The sequence below is a fragment of the Oryx dammah genome, unplaced genomic scaffold (assembly GCF_014754425.2).
Source record: "Oryx dammah isolate SB20612 unplaced genomic scaffold, SCBI_Odam_1.1 HiC_scaffold_3, whole genome shotgun sequence".
Lineage (NCBI taxonomy): Eukaryota > Metazoa > Chordata > Mammalia > Artiodactyla > Bovidae > Oryx > Oryx dammah.
In genome coordinates this window covers 13,202,653-13,224,378 of record NW_024070187.1, presented here as the reverse complement: position 1 = coordinate 13,224,378, position 21,726 = coordinate 13,202,653, and the positions used below count along the sequence as shown (strand labels likewise).

The 21,726-nt window shown below is 36.9% G+C and overlaps 1 pseudogene; it reads left to right on the top strand.

Annotated features, from left to right (window-relative positions):
• Positions 1-16,602: 16,602 nt before the first annotated feature.
• Positions 16,603-17,121, top strand: LOC120862275 (annotated as a pseudogene).
• Positions 17,122-21,726: the final 4,605 nt, after the last annotated feature.

Genomic DNA, 21,726 nt, shown 5'->3' with positions numbered 1-21,726 from the left:
AGTCATTACGAAAAATATTAGGACAAATGCCCTGTTTCTGCCAGATTCCCTAAGTAAAGCTGCACCACTCCATCAACCAGCAGACATTATCTTTTTTCCTATGACAACCTCAGTAGGAATTATCAACAGAAGGAACTCTGTGAAGGCTCAGAGCTCCAAGGGGACTATCTGGCAGATTCTAGAAAGGCTCCTTTCTGAAGGAGTAGCTGTGACATCTACTAACTATTTGGTTGCTATACAGACAAACCATGTATCTTTTTCCTCCATGATTTCACTTCATTGGTTCATGTCAGAGGATTACCAGCCTCAAAGAAAATATCGTTTGAGAATATTTTATGACACATCCTCAGTCTGTGGCGATCAGAAATTGATTTTATTTCCGTCTCCTCACAACCACAGCTAAAAGTGAAATTATTCCTAATCTCCTACTACACACCAAGTCAAGTACTCATGACTGCACACAACACAGGGAGCAAGTAATGTAGTCATTCAGAACGTCTTCCTATAAATAGATTTGTCACCTTACTTTATTAATTTAGTTGCAAAAGAAATATATCAATAGTTTTCTGATTACATCATGAGGTTATAATGAAAATTAAGCTCTTATAAGTCTCTAAAGAACCCATATCTCTTTGGATACAAAAACTGCCCAACACATGATATATCTAAAATACCTTCCACTTGTGTCATACAAGTTTCATAGGCGATGAAGACATTACACATGACCGTCTTGAGACAGTGACTGGTTTCTTCACTGTCAAGGAACAAAGGAAAAAATACTTGCAATAGGCTTCCATCTGGATATTACAGAACCTGAGTATTACTCTTAACAAAACTGATCCTGGAAGTGGTTAGATTTTTCTCATTGCTATCATTTTTTGACAGGTGTGGCGTGATACTGCCAAGTAAAACATATATTTAAATGCAGTAATCCAAGAAGAATGGTGAGTTGTGTAGTCTGTATTTTATAAACACAATTTCATTTGATATGTATGTGTGCTCCTCACCGAGATATTAAAAGCAGAATAAAATGCAATTTAAAGTCAAATTAATATCTAGGACACACTTTCACTTGTTATTTAATTCTCAGAAATAATTATACAATATAGATATTATCTCTGTTTTCTAGTACAATGACTGAAACTCAAATGTTGAGTGATTTGTCCAAGGTTATAAAAAGTTAATAATTGATGGAATCCGATTTTGAATCCAGGATTTGAAATACCAAATCCAGAGTTCTTTCCACCATGCCATGTTGCATCCTTACACAACATTCAATATTCTTTTCAGCTAAAGGACAATGCTAAGAAAAGCTCACCATATGACTCAACATATGACTTGGGGTACTTGTGTGAATTTCCATCTTATGAGGTTCGCTGAGAGATAAGGAAGCAGCCAGGAGAGCAGCAGTAAATCCTTAAGTGTCATTCAACAGGAAACATCCCAGAGCCATTCATTTTAGCCTTGGCAAACTAACTTTTGGTTTAGTTTCCTTTTCTGGATTTCATTAAAAGATGGTGCATGTGTAAATCAAAAAGCATAGGAAGAATGAAAATTGGTTAAAAAAAAAAACCTGAGTCAGTAAAGATCAGTGTTTATTTTAGAAATGCAATACTCTTTATAAAACAATTTCTGACACATTTTATATAAATTCATGTAAATTAAATTTTAGCTCCTTGAAGGAATTAATTACTCAGAGGAATACCTTGGTATAATTTTTGTAAGCAAATATTAATCTTGAACATAGCTACCTGTAGGCAACATAGCACAATGCCTGACAGCAAGGACTTCAGAACCAGACTTCCTAGGGTTTCCTTCGGACTCCTCTAATCAGGGCTGATAAAAATAGTACTAATAACAATCTTAAGAGTTATAATGAGAGTTAAAATGAATAAAAGTATATATTAAGTACTTAAAACTATAAGTACTGGCACATAAGAAGTATCAAACATGTTAATTAAAAATACAGTCACACTACTTAAAACAATATACATTTCTGTTACAAAAAGCTTCCTCTTTGGATCTGAATAGACATTGATGATAAAGATAATAATAATGACATAAAATTATCATAACCATTTATTTATTATTATTATGAGGCATGGGCTTATGTAGTTATGTGCTAAGTCACTTCAGTCAAGTCTGACTCTTTGTGACCCCATGGACTATAGCCCACCAGGCTCCTCTGTCCATGGAATTCTCCAGGCAAGAATACTGGAGTGGATTGCCATTTCCTCCTCCAAGGGATGCTCCCGACTCAGGTATCAAACCTGAATTTCCTGCATTGGCAAGTGGGTTCTTTACCACTAGCGCCACCTGGGAATTATCATAATCAAATTAACTACATTATTTTTAAAATTTATTTATTTTTAATTGGAAGATAATTGCTTTACAATATTGTGTTGGCTTCTGCCATACATTGACATGTATCAGCCATAGGAATACATATGTACTCTCCCTCTTGAACCTCCCTCCCACCTCCCACCCCATGCCATCCTTCTAGGTTGTCGCAGAGCAGGCCATTTGAGCTTCCTGTGTCTTCAGCAAATTCCCACTGGCCATGTAGTTTCACATATGATAATGTATATGTTTCACTGCTACTCTCTCAATGCGTCCCACCCTCTCATTCCCCCTCTGTGATCACAACTACATTATTGACCACTATACTGTATGGTTCCTTGGATATAAGCCAAATCTCAGTCTTAAAGACACGATGAGTCCAGTTTTCAGATACATGGGTAAAAGTATTGAGGAATGCATAAGTAAGGCTATGAGCTGAAAAGAATAAAGACATAGATAGACAGAGATTATATACTTACAGAGGCATATATATATATATACACACACTAGATGCATTTTTAAAAGATGGTAATTTTATAGAAACAAACTTGACCACTGAAATAAAATGACAATTCGCCTACTTGAGCATTCCAAGAAGATACTATTGACGCCTTAAAAATTGCTCCTGCCCAGATGCCAAAAAGACTAAAGCTCTACTTTTAAAAGACTCATGCCATTGAATAAACTTTGTTCAATTCCTTTTTTAAAAGAAACAAAACAAAATTTCTCCTAAGAGCAGGTAATGACACATAAGTTAATTCAGGTATAAGAGACTGATCAGAGTCTATTCCAGGAAAATGAAGAGGCTCAAGACAGAAGAGCTCAGTCTTGTTTAGTGCTCTTCTTGGGACAGGAAGAAGAAAGGGCAGACACAGAAAGTAATGAACTAATACAGGATCCACTGGAGAAGTTTAGAACCAGCCCTGAGATTGACTTTCTTTATTTCTTATACTCTGAACCAGGCTTGGGAAACTTTTTCTGTAAAGGCTCAGATAATAAATATTTTAAGCTCCATAGGCCATATAGTCTCTGTCACCACTACACAACTCTGCCATTGCAACACAAAAGCAGCCCAAGATAATACTACACAACAAATGAATCCTGCTGCAGTAACACTGTATTTACAAATACAGGCTGTGGCCAAATTTGGCCCTCCAGATGCAGTGTGCTGACCTCTGTTGTAGACCAGTAGCACTTGGGATTTTCTGATAAAATCCCCTACCATATTGCTCCCACATAAAATGTAATTAGTAATAACGCTATTTTTTAAAAAGCGTCTTTGTAAAGAAGAGGAAAAGAGCATATATTAATGTGTTTAAATCTTTAATCCAAGTAAAATGCAGAGTAAACCTAAAACTCTGTTACACTATCTACACAGAAACCCTGTAATAGAACACACAGGCCCCAGATTGTTGCAAACTGATGTTCTGGAATTTGAGAAAGTCGTTGTGGCTCAGAGTTTTCTTCTTGTGGATCCATCACACAGATATTTCTCAATTTTAAAAAATAAGGAAACAAACTTTAAAAATGTTAAGGAACCCAAAGTCAAGCTGGCCAATAGAGACTCTCTATTGAAACACCAGACTTGTCTGACTTCAAAGCCCATGCTGAAAAAGAACTTTGACTTATTTCTACCAATAGGAAAATCAGTCTTCACTAGAGTCCATAAAGCAACATTAATAGATAAGTACCTATCACAGGTAAAGCAGTTTTATTTCACAGGGTTTTTGCTCTGGAGGTACTTGAATAGTATCAGGACTCTAATATTTAGTGTTACATATTTCAAGAAAATGTAGAATATTTACACTCAACCTATATTTTTGTTACTCTAAATATTTCAAACAATTCTTTTATTTTGGAAATGCCCAAGTATAAGTTGAATACTGATTTTCAGAGTAAGATGTATTAATATTTAACTTAAAGCTATATATTAATAAAGATGAGTTTAGCAGAAGAAAGAAAAAATCCACTTAAATTTTGCTAAACACCAGGGGAAAACAGAATTGGTAATCCAATTCAAAACATGTACTGGGCTCTTATCAAATAACTTTAAACATATATACAAATTAAATACTTGGGGGAATTTCACAATGTAAATTTTAAACGAGTAATTAGAAAGGCAAGTGGGACTTCAGTTCAAAGAACCACTTCTTAAAAAAGAGCCATTTGTGATAATTCACAAAGTGAAACATATGACATCATGGTGTACATTTTATTTATGAGAGATTAACTGGTTACATCCTAAGAAAAAAGACAATGTGCTGCGGATTTTCCCTAGGCTGCTGAGATTATATTATGCCATTGATTTCTGTATCTGTCATCATATTGCAACCTTAAAATGTATTGCTGACCTGGTTTAGACTATCACACATCTTTGAGTAGGGCTACTATAGCACAAAGATTGCAAAAGGGTCATGACAAAAAGGTTACAATTAATTATTATTATTGAAATTCTGAAAACAATTTCAATTTTATATAATTTCTTCTTTGATATTCAGACAGTTTCTATTGACTAAAGTATGTACATTCTTTATAGGCTTTAAAAAATATGATTGCAGAAAGTCAATAATGACAAAGTAGATAATTTGGACAAATAACTAGAAAAACCGAACAAAATATAAAAAGCATATTCTCCAAGGCACTGGAAATCCAAAAAAGAGTGAAGAGCAAACAGGACAAGATCTGGGGAGACTGAGGACCAAGGAGATGAGCCTGACCTTTGAAACTATCAGGAAGATCCCACTCCAGCATTCTTGCCTGGAGAACGCCATGGCCAGAGGAGCCTGGTGGGCTATAGTCCATGAGGTTGCACAGAGTCAGACGCAACTGGGTGCAGGCATGCTCTCTGAGGGCACCGACAGACCCAGAAGGGGCAACTAGATGACTAAGAAGCTGAACTCTGCTGATGGCCCCGAAGAGGCAGAAGGAAGGGGGTGGAGTCCAGAGTTACTAGCTTCTTTTATTTAGTATCTGCATGGCATAGCTGGGGCTTCCCTTGTGGCTCAGCTGGTAAAGAATCTGCCTGCAGTGCTGGAGACTTGGGTTTGATCCCTGGGTTGGGAAGATCCCCTGGAGAAGGGAAAGGCTACCCACTCCAGTATTCTGGCTTGGAGAATTCCATGAATTATATAGTCCATGAGGTCGCAAAGAGTCGGACACGACTGAGCAACTTTCACTGGTATATCTGGATTTAAACTTAAGTTTTAATTATTATTTAAATTGAGTGAAAAATAAACTTAACTCCAATTAAGAGAAAAAGATCATTGGATTGAATTTTTTTTATGTATATGCCATAATTAACAAACCTAAAGCAAAAAGATACAGAAAATAGAAAGTAAACGACTATAAAGGGATGCCATGCAATTCCAACCAAAAAACATAGTATAATAGTACAAAATATAATAGTATATAGTATATATAATAGTATAATATACAAAAATAAAACACAGTAAATTTGAAGACATTCCCAGAGATAAAACAGCATATTCCATAATGATAGAAGTTTAACTCACCAGGAAAATACAATAGCTCTAAAATATATACATATTACAACACAGCCACATAATATGTAAAGTAAAAAAAAAAAAAATTAACAGTACTAACATGAGAACTAAAGAAATCTACAATCATATGGAAGATCTTAACATATATGTTTTAGTAGTATTAGGATAAACAGACAAAATATCAGTAAGAACTTAGAATAGTTGAACAATTAATAAGCTTGAACTAATTGACTGACACAGAACACTGCCCTTAACACAGGCTGAAATGGTATTCTTCTTAAGTATGTATAACTCATTTATAAAAATTGATCCTCTTTTAGACCATAAGACAAATTTTAATAAATTTTAATGAACTGAAATCTACAGTATGTTTTCTGGCCAATTAAGGTAAAATAAGTTCTAAAAGTTTTCAGAAAACCCCCCTTACATTGGAAATTAATCAGTATATGCCAAACCTTTTATAGATTTAATATAATGTCAATTAAAATTCTAGTAGGCTTTTGCTTTGTTTTGCTTTGTAGAATTTGACAAGCTGATCCAAAATGTATATGAAGATAAGGAAGGCCAAAATTATCCTCATATCAAGAATTACATAAAAATACATAATTAAAACAGGGTTCCCCGATGGCTCAGTGGATAAAGAATCTGCCTGCAATGCAGGAGACACAGGAGACATGGGTTCAGGCCTCGGGTCAGGAAGAGTCCAGGGAGGGGGAAAATGGCAACCCACTCCAGTATTCTTGCCTAAAAAATCCCATGGACAGAGGAGCCTGGCAGGCTACAGTCCAAAGGGTCACAAAGAGTCAGACACATAAAGCCAAGAAACATTCACCCATTTGTGGAGAGTTGATTTATAACAAAGATGGGACTGTAAAAGAGCAAGAAAAGGATGATCTTTTTGACAGTTTGTGCTGAGACAAATTGAAGGCCCTTGTGGATTAAAAAAAATAAAAAGTGACCTTTACCTCATACCATGTACAAAAATATGAAAGCCAAGTTATACAAGCTTCTAGAATATAATATTAGAGAATAAATTTATGACCTCGGGGTAGAGAGAGGATTCTAAAACAGAACAGAAAAACCATGAAAGAAAGAGTTGATAAATTGGACTACATTAAATCTAATCATAAAAGATCATGAAAGAAAGAGTTTTCATAAATCGGACATTAAATTCAAAACTTCTGTTTTTCAAAAGATACCACGAAGAGAGTGAAAAAGGCAAACCACAAACTGGGGACGATAACTACAATAAATATAATGAGCAACAGACCCAGATCCACAACAAATTAATGAGGAAAAGTCAATGCAATAGTAACATGGGCGAGAGACTTAGATAAGTGCTTCACTCAAGAGGATATCTAAATGGCCTATAAATATAGAGAGTTCAGCATCACAAGTAATGAAGGAAATGGAAATTAAAGTTGCCATGAGATACCACAGCATCCCATCAGAATGGGCCAGAATGAAAACATCTGATAATATCAGTATTTGAAAGTATGCAGAACACTGGAAATTCTAACACTGATGGCAGGAGTAATGTTAGTAGAAATAATATGGAAAATAGCTTAAAACCATCTTTTAAATTTGAAGATATATATACCCTATGACCACCATTTCCACTCCTAGGTATACTGCCAACAATAAATGCCTACATGTGTTATTCATGAGACAAGATCAAGAATGTTCATGGTAATATTATTCATAATATAAAAAACCTGGAAACAGCACAAAGGCCAGTTGGTGAGGAGTGATAAATTATGATATATTCACACAATGGAATTCTACGCAACAATGAAAATGAATGAACTTCACTCAGACAATAACATGGATGATTCTTACAGATAAATCTGTTGAGATAAAGTCAGATACAAAAGAATTTATGTCAGTTTAATTTACATAAAGTTTTTTAAATAGACAAAACTAAACTACAAAGAATTAGGGATAGTATTAGGGATAGCTTGAGTTCCACTAAGAAGAAAAGCAAGGAAATTATTTTATTAGTTAGGGATTAGGAGGGAGTGTGGAAGAGGGGTTCTGGGGAGTGACATGTACTATTTCTTGACCTGAAATGGGCTACACAGATATTCATTTTGTAATAAACCATTAAGCTATATTTGTATTGTGTACCATTCTGTATGTGTACTATTCTGCTATGTTTTACAATTAAAATGGATTTTTAACTACCGTCCACATTAGAATTTAAAATTCAAAATATGATTTTGATAACTATCTGCTATTCCAATAGTGTGCTTGAAAATGTGTTAAAATTACTGAGATTTCAAGGGAATATTCACCAAGAACTGAGCCAAGCAAACAACATAAATAATAACAAATATAATATTAATAATGGCTAAGGTATATAGCCATTGGAGAAGGAAATGGCAACCCACTCCAGTCTTCTTGCCTGGAAAATCCCATGGATGGAGGAGCCTGGTGGGCTACAGCTCATGGGGTCGCAAAGAGTCGGACACGACTGAGCGACTTCACTCACTCACTCACTCAAGGTATATAGCACTTACTATGTGTCAGACACTATTCTAAGCATTTTGTGCATATTAACTCATTTAATCCCATAAATCCTATAAGACATATAGAATAGAAATATCAGAATGTATACTCACTCTTCTAATTTGAGTCATAGGATCACCATTTGTGAAGAAAACCAGCTCTGAATACAATAGCACCACTGATCCCAGAGATGCACCCTCTTTGAAAGTCATGGGTCACAACAAACAAACAAAAACACTTGTCAAGGAGTTTATGACAATTAATCAGGAAGAGATTAGATATTTTAAAAGAGATCAAGTCTGTCCGTCAGTTAAGGGTGGAGCCAGTTAGGAAGCTTGTAAATAAATGAGGAAATTTAGCAAATTTTTAAAAATTCAGATTAGCTAACCGATCCACCTATTTGGGGACATTTCTTCTTTTGCCTTACAATTTTCCTCAGTATTGGCACACAGAATACATTTTTTTTTTTAATTTTAAGATCCCAATACAATGTTGAAATAACTTTTTTTTTTTTTTGAAAATTGCTTTACAATGCTGTGTTGGTTTCTGCCATACAACAACGCGAATTAGCCATAATTATACAGATATCCTCTCCTTCTGGAGCCTCCCTCCCCTCCCCCCATCCCACCCATCTAGGTTGTCACAGAGTGCCAGCCTGGGCTCCCTGTGTTATATAACAACTTACCACCAGCCATCTGTTTCACAGAGTATTAGTTAATATCCCAAATGAAATTAAGCTGAACTTGTAGGGAAGTAGTATTAAGAAACAGCCATTAAATGCTCCATGGTTGGAAGGATGTGTTCAACCAAGCACGATGCTATTAAATATGTATATACTACAGTGTCTTTGAGTTGCTAGGAAAATATTGTGATCCTTTTTAAATTCTGAGATTAAAAGCTCACTGAGAATTGTGTTTTAATTTGTGACAACTTGAACACTAGTCTACTATTTGATAAAATAAAATCAGTTTCCTTAGATACATAGAACAGCATAGTCAGCTAACTCAGAGTTGGTTGACTGCTTACTACTGGAAAAATCACAGCTTTACCTATATGCATCTTTGTTGGCAAAGTGATGGCTCTGTTATTGAATACACTGTCTAGGTTTGTCATAACTTTTCTTCCAAGGAGCAAGCATCTTTTAATTTCATGGCTGCAGTCACCATCTGCAGTGATTTTGAAGCCCAAAAAAATAGTCTGTCACTGTTTCCAATTTTCCCTCAACTATTTGCCAGGAAGTAATGGGACTTAATTTAAATAGAAAAGTTTATCACGTGTTTACATTTACATAAGTGGATTCATACTTTACCTATCTTCTATGATATGCTTATTTCACTCAATATGAAGTTATTGAGATTCACCAATTCTGAAGCATATTTTCACTAATTTTCACCACTGTATAGTATTTTACATGTGGCTAAGCATAGTATATTTATTCATTGTACTGTTTATGATATTGAATTGTTTTCAAGTTTTACAATGCTTCTGTAACATTTTATACATATTTATTTGCTAAAGGTTCATGAAACAATCCTGAGTGTGCATTCATCAATTCAACACTGAATTAATGTTATCTTTTAGTAAACATTGCTTTATATTTTTAATTAAACATCTATTTTGAGATGACTGTAGATTGTAGGTAATAACAGAGAGTGTAAATCACTTATACATTTTGCCCCAATGGTACCATCTTGCAAAACCATAGACAACATCACAGCCAGGACTAAATTCATTCCATTACCACAGGGGGTCTCCTGTTACCCTTTAATAACTATACCCACCTCTCCTCTGTCCTTCCCCCATGTTAAACCACTGCAACTACTAATCTATTCACCTCCATAATTTCGTCATTCAAGAACAGACATATCTCAGAGATACTGTGGGTTCAGTTCCAGACTATGCAATAAAGCAAATACCGCAATAAAGCAAGTCACACTAAAATTTTTGGCTCCCCAGTGCATGTTACAGAGAAGGCAATGGTACCCCACTCCAGTACTCTTGCCTGGAAAATCCCATGGGTGGAGGAGCCTGGTAGCCTGCGGTCCATGGGGTCTCGAAGAGTCGGACATGACTGAGCGACTTCACTTTCACTTTTCACTTTCATGCATTGGAGAAGGAAATGGCAACCCACTCCAGTGTTCTTGTCTGGAGAATCCCAGGGACGGGGGAGCCTGGTGGGCTGCCGTCTATGGGGTCGCACAGAGTCAGACACGATTGAAGTGACTTAGAAACAGGGCATGTTATGTTTATACTATATTGTAGTCTATTGAGTGTGCAATAGCATTATGTCTAAAAAAATGTAATACTTTAATTAAAAGACACTTCATTGCTAAAATTGCTAACCATCATCTGAGCCTTAAAAACATGATCAAAGTAACATCAAAGATCACGATCACAGATCACCAAAACAAATCCAATAATAATGAAAAGTTGGAAATATTGTGAGGATTACACAATGTGACAGAGACACAAAGTGAGCAATACTGTAGGAAAAAAATGGCATCAGCAGACTTCCTTGATGTAGTTGCCACAAACCTTCAATTTGTTAAAAAAAAAAAAAAAAGAAAGAAAGAAAGAAAAAGGAAAAAGAAAAAAGAAAACAAAAAAACACAGTATTTGCAAAGTTCAGTAAGCAAAGCACAATACAACCTGGTATGCCTGTGGCTGGAATCATACTATTCATAACCTTTGGGGACTGTCTTTCTCACTCAGCATAATTCTCTGAAGATTCATCTAAATCGTTTCATACATCAGTAGTTTGTTTTCTTTATTGCTGAATAGTATGGTATAGATGTACCACAGTCTGTTTAACCACTCAATGGTTGAAGGAAATCTGGGTTTTCACCAGTTTTTGGCTTTTATACATAAAGCTGCTATGACAATCATGCACAGGTTTCTTTGTGAATGGAAGTTTTCGTTTCTCTGGGATAAATGCCCAGAAGGTCATATTATAGCTGGACATTTAATGTTTTTAAGAAACTGCCAAACTGTTTTCCAAAATGGCTGTACTGTTTTACATTCCCACCAGCAATGTACGATTGTTCCAATTTTCCTGCTTCTTGGCCAGCATTTGGTAAACCCAACTATAATTTTTAATGTCAACATATTACTAGGACATAAATATTCAGACAGTGTATTTATGTAATTCCATTTCCTGGAGAAATGATTTGTTCAATTATAGAAAAAATAAAAGATGGTGGTGGTTTAGTTGCTAAGTCTTGTCCAACTATTCTGACCCCATGGACTGTAGCCTGCCAGACTCCTCTGTCCATGGGATTCTCCAGGCAAGGATACTGGAGTGGGTTGCCATTTCCTTCTCCAGGGGATCTTCCCGACCCAGGAACTGAACCCAGGTCTCCTGCATTGCAGACAGATTCTTCACTGACTGAGCTACAAGGTGGCCGGTTACAAAAAATTAAGAATAAAAACTGAAACTACTAAAATTGAAAATAATAAATTAGCTAACAACTACATATACTATTAATATATTACTTCATATGGTTCTCTAACATAACTTTTATGAGTCAATGACTTATTCTACCTTTAAAAAGCTCTTGACAAGCTCATCTTCACCAACCATATTTAAATTTACAGCTTTACCAACAGTTTTGTGTTTTTCGGGTAAAAAGTCAGTCAAAAGAAATCTATCAATGTGAACAGAGATGGCTCAAAACAGTGCGTTACCACATGCATTCACTTCTTTTTCTTTCTTTCCTTCTTTTTTTTTTTTTTTGAAGATTTATTTTCTCTTTGCTTCAGATTATTCATCTAAACCAGTGCTATCTCTCAAACATAATGGTCCACAGAAGTGTTGCTAGTCATTTGAAAAGACTCAGGAAAAAAAAAAAAAATGTCGTAATCCATCTAGACCCAACTCGCTATCTTAAGAAATCCATAGGATTATATGCCTATTCAGTTATTTAGGGAGTTAAACCCAGGCTTAAGTATAATAAAAAGCTTACTAAAGTGTCTTTTGTCCTCTACTGGAATACATAGTCTCACATGGAAAACAGAGAAGCAGGAAGCAATCACAGAAAGAGGGAAGACAGCACTACAAACTGAGAATAACCAGAACTTGTTCTCTTGTGTTTTGAGTTAGCCTCTGCTTCCCATACCTTGAGAGGCATCAAATTAAAAGAATGTGACTTGAGACCACAAAAAAAAAGTAACTACACAGATTTACAGGCGTGCTCATAAGTCCATGTAGTTGCACAGCTCCAAGCAGAAGGTTTATGTTCATTTAAGAGTGGAAAAATTTCAAGTTCTTCCAGAAGCACCATCTGTTTCTACTGGCTGGTCTTGGTTTGAATTATTTATTACGATAATCTCAGATTTATCAGGTTAACCTTTGGATTGCCTCCTAAAAATAACTATAGAATATGTAGAATTTTTTGAGTAAATATAGGAAAATATAAGAATTAATTTTACCATTTTACTGAAAGAAGCTTAAGGTCATCATCATAACAAAATAACCAAAAAAATTGTAGTTCTTTACATGTAATGGGTTTGATCCATGCAGACAACACAATTGGTCCACAAGATGGCGCTAAGGTAATTAACGTTTTTAAAGAAACATTCAGTGCAGTCTTAAATACCGTAAATAAAAATTTCCCACCATGGTTATCATAAGATATCTGTCTTATCAGTCTGTTAATGAGAAATGGAAAAAAAACAGAGTTCCCAAAATCAAAGCCAGGACTTTAAAAACTGACAAACAGCTTTCTATGAATCTTTATGATCTGGTAAGTCTCAGAATCTTAAGAAAAATATAAGTGACTTCTTACGAGCAAAGTTAAAGATAAACAGCATGTTATGAAAGGATTAAATATAGAAACACTTGGAAAAATACATTTCCAAAAGACAGCCAAACTTTCCCTAGTGCAAAGTTACATTAATCTCAATGAGAGTTATTTTAGAGAAATGGAGGGAGAAAAAACAATTTTTCTCACATTTAAGAACTCCAGTTATACACTGTTGGGTTTTGTAGACTGGAACAACAAACCTTCAATTAAAAATAGGTATGTTTAGAGAGAGCAGTTAAGAATCTAATTACCACACCAAACTGAGTGGTCAATTTCTACCTTCTTGAATTAAGTCACAAACCTGGTTGCCTGCAGGCCATTACACAGCCAGTCTAATTCAGCTGCATTTTCTCAAAATCTAACTTTAAGACAGCTCCTAACTGGCTGATGTCATTAGAGAGAAGTGGATGGTAAAGCCTGCTGTTCCTTCTACATGAAGGTATGAGCTTTCTTTTCCTCAATTTATTCTGGTTTTACTGAGGCTGTATATTTTGGCATAAGTTTTTCCCACACTCATACCAATTCTTTTTTACTAGTATTTAGAACTAGCAAGAACTGAGAAGCAATTAATTCTCATTTTTCTTTGTTTGAAATGTCACTTCAGTGATTATTAGCCATTTGTAATAGTATGGATAAATTTTAAAGTTTGTTAGCACAAAGTTACATATGAAAATAAAATGGAGTACTAGTGACTTTTGGGAGCATAAAAAGCAACTTAGAAAAGAAGTCCAAGCCCTATAAGATCAATTTTATTCCTAATGGAAAACATTTCAGAGTATGAGTCATGTGCAACTTTAGCTAGGAGTTTTAAATCTTTAAATCTTAATCCTCTGAATCTTTATGGAGGAGAGTCCTTAAATGGAAAGCATTCCATACCTAACTCCTAAATGGCCTTTCAGATTAAAGTATAGCATCAATTACGTGTGTCCATATTGAAATCTGTATCATGGAGCAAAATTTCTTAATTACCAAATGAATAGTCAATGGATGGAAAAACATATCTTTCTGGGTTTACCTTCAACTTGATGGCCATTTAGTAATATTTATAGCCATAAGAGGGCTTCCCTGGTGGCTCATATGGTAAAGTGTCTATCTGTAACGCAGGAGACCCAGGTTTGATCCCTGGGTTGGGAAGATCCCCTGGAGAAGGAAATGGCAACCCACTCCAGTACTCTTGCCTGGAAAATCCCATGGACAGAGGAGCCTGGTAGGCTACAGTCCTTGGGATTGCAAAGAGTTGGACATGACTGAGCGACTTCACTTTCACTTTTTTTCATAGCCATAAGAAGAGAATTGCAATGTAGCCTCTACATCTTTCTTTGTTCAATAAACCATTGAATCCCTAGCATATGTTGAAAACAAATGAAGTCAGACAGGAAATTTGAGACCAGAGTCCATTGCCCCACAATTCATGGCTGAAGAACACCCTGCCAAGAGCACAGGCTCAGAAAGAAAGAGAAAGATGGACAAGAACACTCAAATTTAGTTAAATATAACAGACACTGGGGATTTGAGGTATTGTATATTCAAAAGTGAATGAGATGCCATCTTGTCTTCAAAGACTTCACAACCTAATTGGGAAATAGACACTTATACAAATAATTACAATGGCCACTGTAATTGTACAGCTTATTACCCTGCAATGAAGTAGATCTGAGATGCGGTGAATGTAAGACCTTCATTGTATATTTACTGCATTCAAACAAGAGCCATTTAGAACCATTTGCCAAGCATTGCTTGAATATACTGAGTAACAACAAAGAAGCAAGAAGTCCTTAAAATGTCCTTATACTCAAGTTGCTGTCTTTCTAGCTTAGGCAAGAAAACTAACATACCAAGAACACTGGACAGAGCCTGGCGAAGATGTAAATTCAACTGATATCATAATCCAACAATTGTAAAATCTGTCTCTGTGTTTCTTTTCCAACATTCCCAACCCTGTAGAGTTAACAAACAATAAAAGATCTTGCATCATGATCACACACACACACACACACAATTGGAGAACAGTGTGTTAATGTAACCACGACTGTAAATTATAGATTGCTCATAAAGGTGAAAATCTGTTTAAGCAGCAGTAGTCTAAGAAGGTTTAAAGAGGGGCAACTTAGCTATTAACCTCTCTACTCTACTGAAGCTGTACTTTTCAGGGTCTACAATGGGTCCTTAACTGAAGGTTCAAATATTTTTCTGGTTTACACCACTCTTAACGTTTTGTTATGTCATTCTTTCCCCATCTCACCATGCCCAGCCAGACGTCAAATCCTAGATACCACCAGTGTCTCTAACCTCCATCCCTTCTTTTCCATTCACAATTTTCCTGTAGCATTGGCAGGATACAGAATCCTCACCTTTTATTACAAGAGCAACGAGAAGAAATCAGCTGTTTCTCTGCCCAATGGCAGAGACTATGGCCTATTTCCAGACAGTTGTATGCTTCCACTTTGAACCTTGCAGGAATGACAAACAGAAACATGTTTCAGTCGTATGACTACTTGTCTCAAGAAGCCATCGGTGATGCCTATTAAGGTATTTCCTGTTAAGTATAAGTTTCTTGGATTGATATTCCAGATTTTCTAGATTCTTCTTGTCTATAATTAGACTAATTAAGAGCTGGATTTATAGTTCAATGTTAGGTCTGTCCAACAACAACCCCATGTCCTGGCCATATATCCCACTGTCTTTTTGATAAATGTTACCTGTGGAAACTAATGCACAAATAGGTCAAAAAAGAATTAGTGGGTTGGGCAGATGTGTTTTTATTTTACCCTACAATCTAGGGAACTGATATTATAGTCACAAGATGTGTGTTTAAATTTTCTAAACATGCCTTTCAAATGAGAATTTACTCGTTCATTGTGAAGGTGTCCTGACAAATTTTGACATTAAAGAGCCATTTCTCTTCATCTTCTTTAAGGAAAACAAGCAACTAGAAGAATCAACAATTGCAAAGCAATTGTCCTCCAATTAAAAATTTTGAAAAAGAAAAATCAACAACAGACAAGAAATGGTGCACTTGTCTAACCTGTTTCATAAAATTGATTTTGCTATTTTATAAAAAGGCTTTAAATCACAAAGTAATAAATGGTATATTTGTACTATGTATGTTCAAATGTTTTAATTGAACAGTTTTATTGAAAATTCACCATTAATTGATTAAAGAATAAGAAAGAAAACCTAGAAAAAATATGTTTAGAGAATGGTGACAATCATTTCTAATCCAAAATCACAAAATTTCCACTTCAGTTTGGCAGTGCATTCAGCAGTCCCACGGATCTGTCTCTTGCTTCAACAGAGTTTGGATGGTGCAGACCCAGGGATGCCCCTTGCTCCAAGGGCCTTCAGCTTCTTTTCCAGGTGCAAACTTCTGAACCATCTTCTCATCTATGCTCCGCCTCTGGGACAGGCCAACACCATTTTTTTTTTAACTTAGCTTCTACCAGTCAACCATGAGCTCCCAAATTCCTCAGAATTAATCCACCCAGGTGGAGGCCGCCATCAACCACCTGGTCAATGTGTACCTGCAGTCTCCTACACCTACCTCTCTCTGGGCTTTTATTTCTACCAGGACAATGTGACTCCAGAGGGCATGGGCCACTTTTCCTAAGAACTGGCCAAGGAGAAGCACCAGGGCGCTGAGAGTCTCTTGAAAACTCAAAACCAGCGCGGCAGCCACGACGTGTCCCAGGACATGCAGAACCCACCTCCAGATAAGTGAGGGAAAACCCAGGACGCCGTGGAAGCCGCATTCTCATGGACAAGAACCTGAACCAGGCCCTTTTAGGATCTGCACTCTCTGGGTTCTGCCCACGCAGACCCCCAGCTGTGTGACTTTCTGGAGAGCCACAGCCCAGATGAGCAGGTGAAAAAAAGATGGGCGCCCACCTGACCACCCTCTGCAGGCTGGCTCATCCCCAGGCTGGGCTGCACGGTCTCTCTTTGAAAGGCTCTCGGTCGAACACAGCTAGGACCCTCCAAAGCCCCGAGGCCTTTGAGGAGCCCTCAGGTGTCAGGGCTTCTACTTGAAGCCCCTCTCAGTGGCCACTTAGGCAGGTTTTAAACACCCTGGAGCCCTCTCACAAATCTTGGACCAAATGGAAGCAATAAAGGTTTTTGCAGACAAAAATTTCCAATTCAATTCAATCAGGGGAATATAAAATTATACATTACAATTAGCAAGTCAGTCCTTGATTATGCCTCTGATCTGAGACATCATTCTTGGAAAACAGAGGACAATGAAGCTAGAAGAAAAGAATACAGGGAGAGGGAAGGCTCTATCTAGGGGGGGTCATATCTTAAATTAATAATAGTATAAATAAAATAATAACTATAACATACCGCTTATAGGTCTGCTTAGTCTTTTATTAGCCTTTGGTTAAGATCTTGATTCTATATCCAATATTGGCAATTAAAAAATGAATAATTTAGTAGGTGCTTTTAGAAATAATATTTTTTCATGAAAAAAATTTTCCATTAATAGTGATTACAGAGCAGTAGAAGTTAAGACAGGTAGATTTTGGATAGAAAGAAACAGATGATAGACAATCATACCTAGGTAGCTATTCAGGTAAGCTTTCTGATATGGTGTTAAAAATAACACTAATTTTCCTGGGCAGAGTTTCCACTATATAAACATTAGTAAAACTTGAGTTATGTTTCAATACATGATTTCTGCAATTTATCTCAAGGCAACAGAAAACCACTAAATGGTCCCCAGTGTAAGGAGAATTTAAATCATGTCATTTCTTATTAAGGTTGTATAAAGCACCTGTCAGCAACATTCATACACCTACACTAGTAATTACTGGTATTGATTTGCATCACTCTCAGGATTTCTCAACTAATCTTAAAGGATGTCAGGAAATTATCAAAACAAAATTAACATCCTTAATTTTTAGAAAAATATGTCTGAAGACTGCAAGAGAAATCAGGGAACATAGCCAAGATAAAATATTACACTTTGAAATTGCAGGAAGTCAACAATTATTACCTGTTATAGGTAAGCAAATAGATGGCTACAAGTCAGGGAAATTACTCCTCCAAGCTATGGAAAGATCATTTGCCTGATACCACAGCTCCCTCCAGTGGCAGTTAATGGTAACATGACCAGCTGGACTCAGGGGCAAATAATGAGCAAAGGAAAGAATAAAAACACTCACAGTGGGGAAGGGGCTTCTTTTTGCAAATGGTCAGGTTCCAACCACAGGAGAATTGCCTTGTACCAAAATGCATTATTTTAGAGTATTCAACCACTCTCAAAGCCAAGAGACGATTTAAAACGAGGAAACTAAATCATTCAAGACACCGCAGTTATGTCTACAAAGAATATGTGTAAAGAATCTAGTGGAAAGTGAAAAATTAGGTCAACTGTCCAGATATTTGACTTGACATAAATAAGAACCCTGGGACTGACTTTTCCACTGTATATTCTTGGGTAACATATGTATAATCTGAGATTAGAATCTGAGCATTTTGCTTTCATTGTGTTTTCTTTAACTGATTTCCATGACATTTCTTGTGAAATGTGGCTCTCTTTGGTATGTAAGTTCAGCAAAAGATGAATCTATGTCTGGTTCACAGCTGTATTTCAGCCTCAAAATGGTGCCTGTCCCACATTACAGTCTCAATATATGTTTATTAAATTAATGAAGAAATGTGCTTCCTTCGACAATACTTTAGAGTTGGAGTCTTTCACTCGTGTTCATAAATATCTTTGAGAATCTGTAAAAAAGCAATAAACTCTTTCTTTCCAAACATGTATGTATAATTATGCATACAGTTTCTAGGGTTTCTTGAACTCTCCGTCACTCATTTTATGAACCACAGGTTAAGGAGCTCTGCTCGAAAAAGAATATTAAGACAAACTTCATAATTGTGGAACTGAGATGGTCAATGGTATGCATCATTTTGTCTGTGGTGCTTCAGCTATTATTGTCTCAGATCCTGGTCTGAGAAAATTGGACTTACTGATGGTGAAATTAAACTATTAGGGGAAAATCCATTCTATTTGAAAGTCATACTAAACATCAAAACCTATATGAGAACACAGGACAAAAAAAAGATTTTCTGTGAACATAGAACATTCAGTCTGCTATTTTCTGCTTTCTATTCTCGACAAGCAAGTGCCTACAGTGACCATAATAATCAGCAACCTGAAAAGAATGAGATTCACCAGTTCCCCAGTCCCTAAAGAAAGCACTCCTGGAATTTTACCCAAGTCCTGCCAAAAGGGCCAAGTCAGAAGGCAGTGCTAGACATTTCCCCATAAAGCAGTAATGCTGCTGTCAAAATGCATTTAACAACAAGACTATGTCCGAGCTCCGTGCTCCAAAGTCTTTGATGAGCCAGCAGCTGTTGTTTCATCACTAAGTCGTGTCCAGCTCTTTTGAGACCCCATGGACTGTACGTAGCCTGCCAGGCTCCTCTGTCCATGGGATGCTCCAGGTAAAAATACTGGAGTGGGTTGCCATTTCCTTCTCCAGGGAATCATCCTAACCCAGGGATTGAACCCATGTCTCCTACATTGCAGGCAGGTTCTTCACCGCTGAGCCACCTGGGAAGCCTCATCAGCAGCTGTTCAACCTTCCTTTTCGGTGGCCTAGGTTTGCCACCTTCCCTTACTCCAACATTGTCATAAAACATAAGAATCTTCCCATTATTCTCTCCCGGAGTGTTTCTATGAATAGACCTGATGTTGGTTCACAGCCTTGGGAGTCCTGGGGGGAAATTCGAAACTGGCCTTCCTCACACTCATACATGAAGGGAAGGAAGGGACTGAAGAGTCAGCCACACCAAATTGGCTAGGTGGTGGGTTTCATGTCAAGGGTACTTACTTATGAGGCTTGCCTTTGCTGGCTCCAAGCAAATCTTCATACCTGCCCACCAGAACCTTAAAAGTCTATATAGAGGCCACAGTGGGTTCAGTCATGTATACCATGCAGACTGTTTCAAAACCACATTATTCTCACAAGGCTACATCCTTGAAGCGGCTGCTAGTATAAAAATAGGTTTGTAGGTGGCTTGTACCTCCAAGCCAGTATTCTTGCCTGGAAAATCCCATGGACGGAGGAGCCCGGTAGGCTATAGTCCATGGGGTCGCAAAGAGTCAGACATGACTGAGCGACTTCACTTTGTACCTCTAAAGGACAGAGGACGGGATAAGGAATCTAGCTCCCAAGTCAACTGTGTCCTCCTAGTGACCTCCTCCAACACCTGGCCATAGCCCATGACAGCCATCTACTTTAATTCAATTGAACCATTATTTATTTACTGATACTTTCTCTGTCCCAGACTCTCTACTAAACATTACAGAGGTGTGTAAAAAATGTCCCAGCAATTCCACTTCTAGGAATGTACCTGAGAAAATTAAAAACATGTTCACACAAAAATGTGTTCATAATATTATTATTCATAATAGCCAAAAAGTGGAAACAACCTAAATGTATATCAACTGATGAAGAATCAAGCAAAATGTGGTATATTCATACAATGGGATACTTACTCAGCCATAAAAAGGAAGTATTGACACATTCTAAGTGAAGGAAGCTAAACACAGAAGATGACTTATTATTCAAAAACATTTACATGAAATGTCCACAATGGGTAAATCCATCAAGATGAAAGTAGATTAGTGGTTGCCAGAAAATGTGGGAAGGCAGGAATTAGGACTAACTGCTAATAAATACATGATTGGGGTGGGATGGGTAAGGAGGGAAATGGGAAGGTTCTGGAATTAGTGGTGATGGTTTCATGTGTGCATGCTAAGTCACTTCAGTCATGTCCAACTCTTTGTGACCCTATGGACTGTAGCCCTCCAAGCTCTTCTGTCCATGGGATTCTCCAGGCAAGAATACTGGAGTAGGTTGCCATGCCCTCCTCCAGGGTTGCACAATATAGTAAATATACTTAAAACAGCTGAAGTGCATACTTTAAAATAATGAATTTTATGTTGGGTGAAGCATATCTCAGTTTTTTAAATGCTATTTAAAAGTGAGGCTAGTCAGTACCATTGATGGGAGTGATAAACAGGAAGGGGCACAGAGGGGGTTGGCTGGAATCAATTTTACTTTTTGATTTTGGTAGTGGTTACACGGGTGCTTGGTTTAAGATAACATATTAAGCAATGTGTTTATGTTGCATGAACAATTCTAAATGTCTAAATAACAACAGAAATTTTTAAGAGAAATAAAGTAGGGAATAGTTACTGTTATTGTTTAGTCACTGGGGAATCCCTGGGGGTTCAGTGGTAAAGAATCCACCTGCAGTGTAGAAAATGCAGGGTTTGAGTCAGGCACGACTTAGCAACTAAACCACCACCACCAGTCACCAAGTCATGTCTGACTCTTTGTAACCCCAGGAACTGTAGCCCGCCAGGCTCCTCAGCCTGTGTGGGATTTCCCAGGCAAGAATACTGGAAAGGGTCGTCATTTCCTTCTCCAGGGGATCTTCCTGACTCAGGGTTTGAACTTGCATCTCCTCACACTTAGAGTCAATTAATCTTGACAAAGAAGGCAAGAACATACAATGGAGGAAAAACAGTCTCTTCAATAAACGGTGTTGGGAAACTGAAGTCA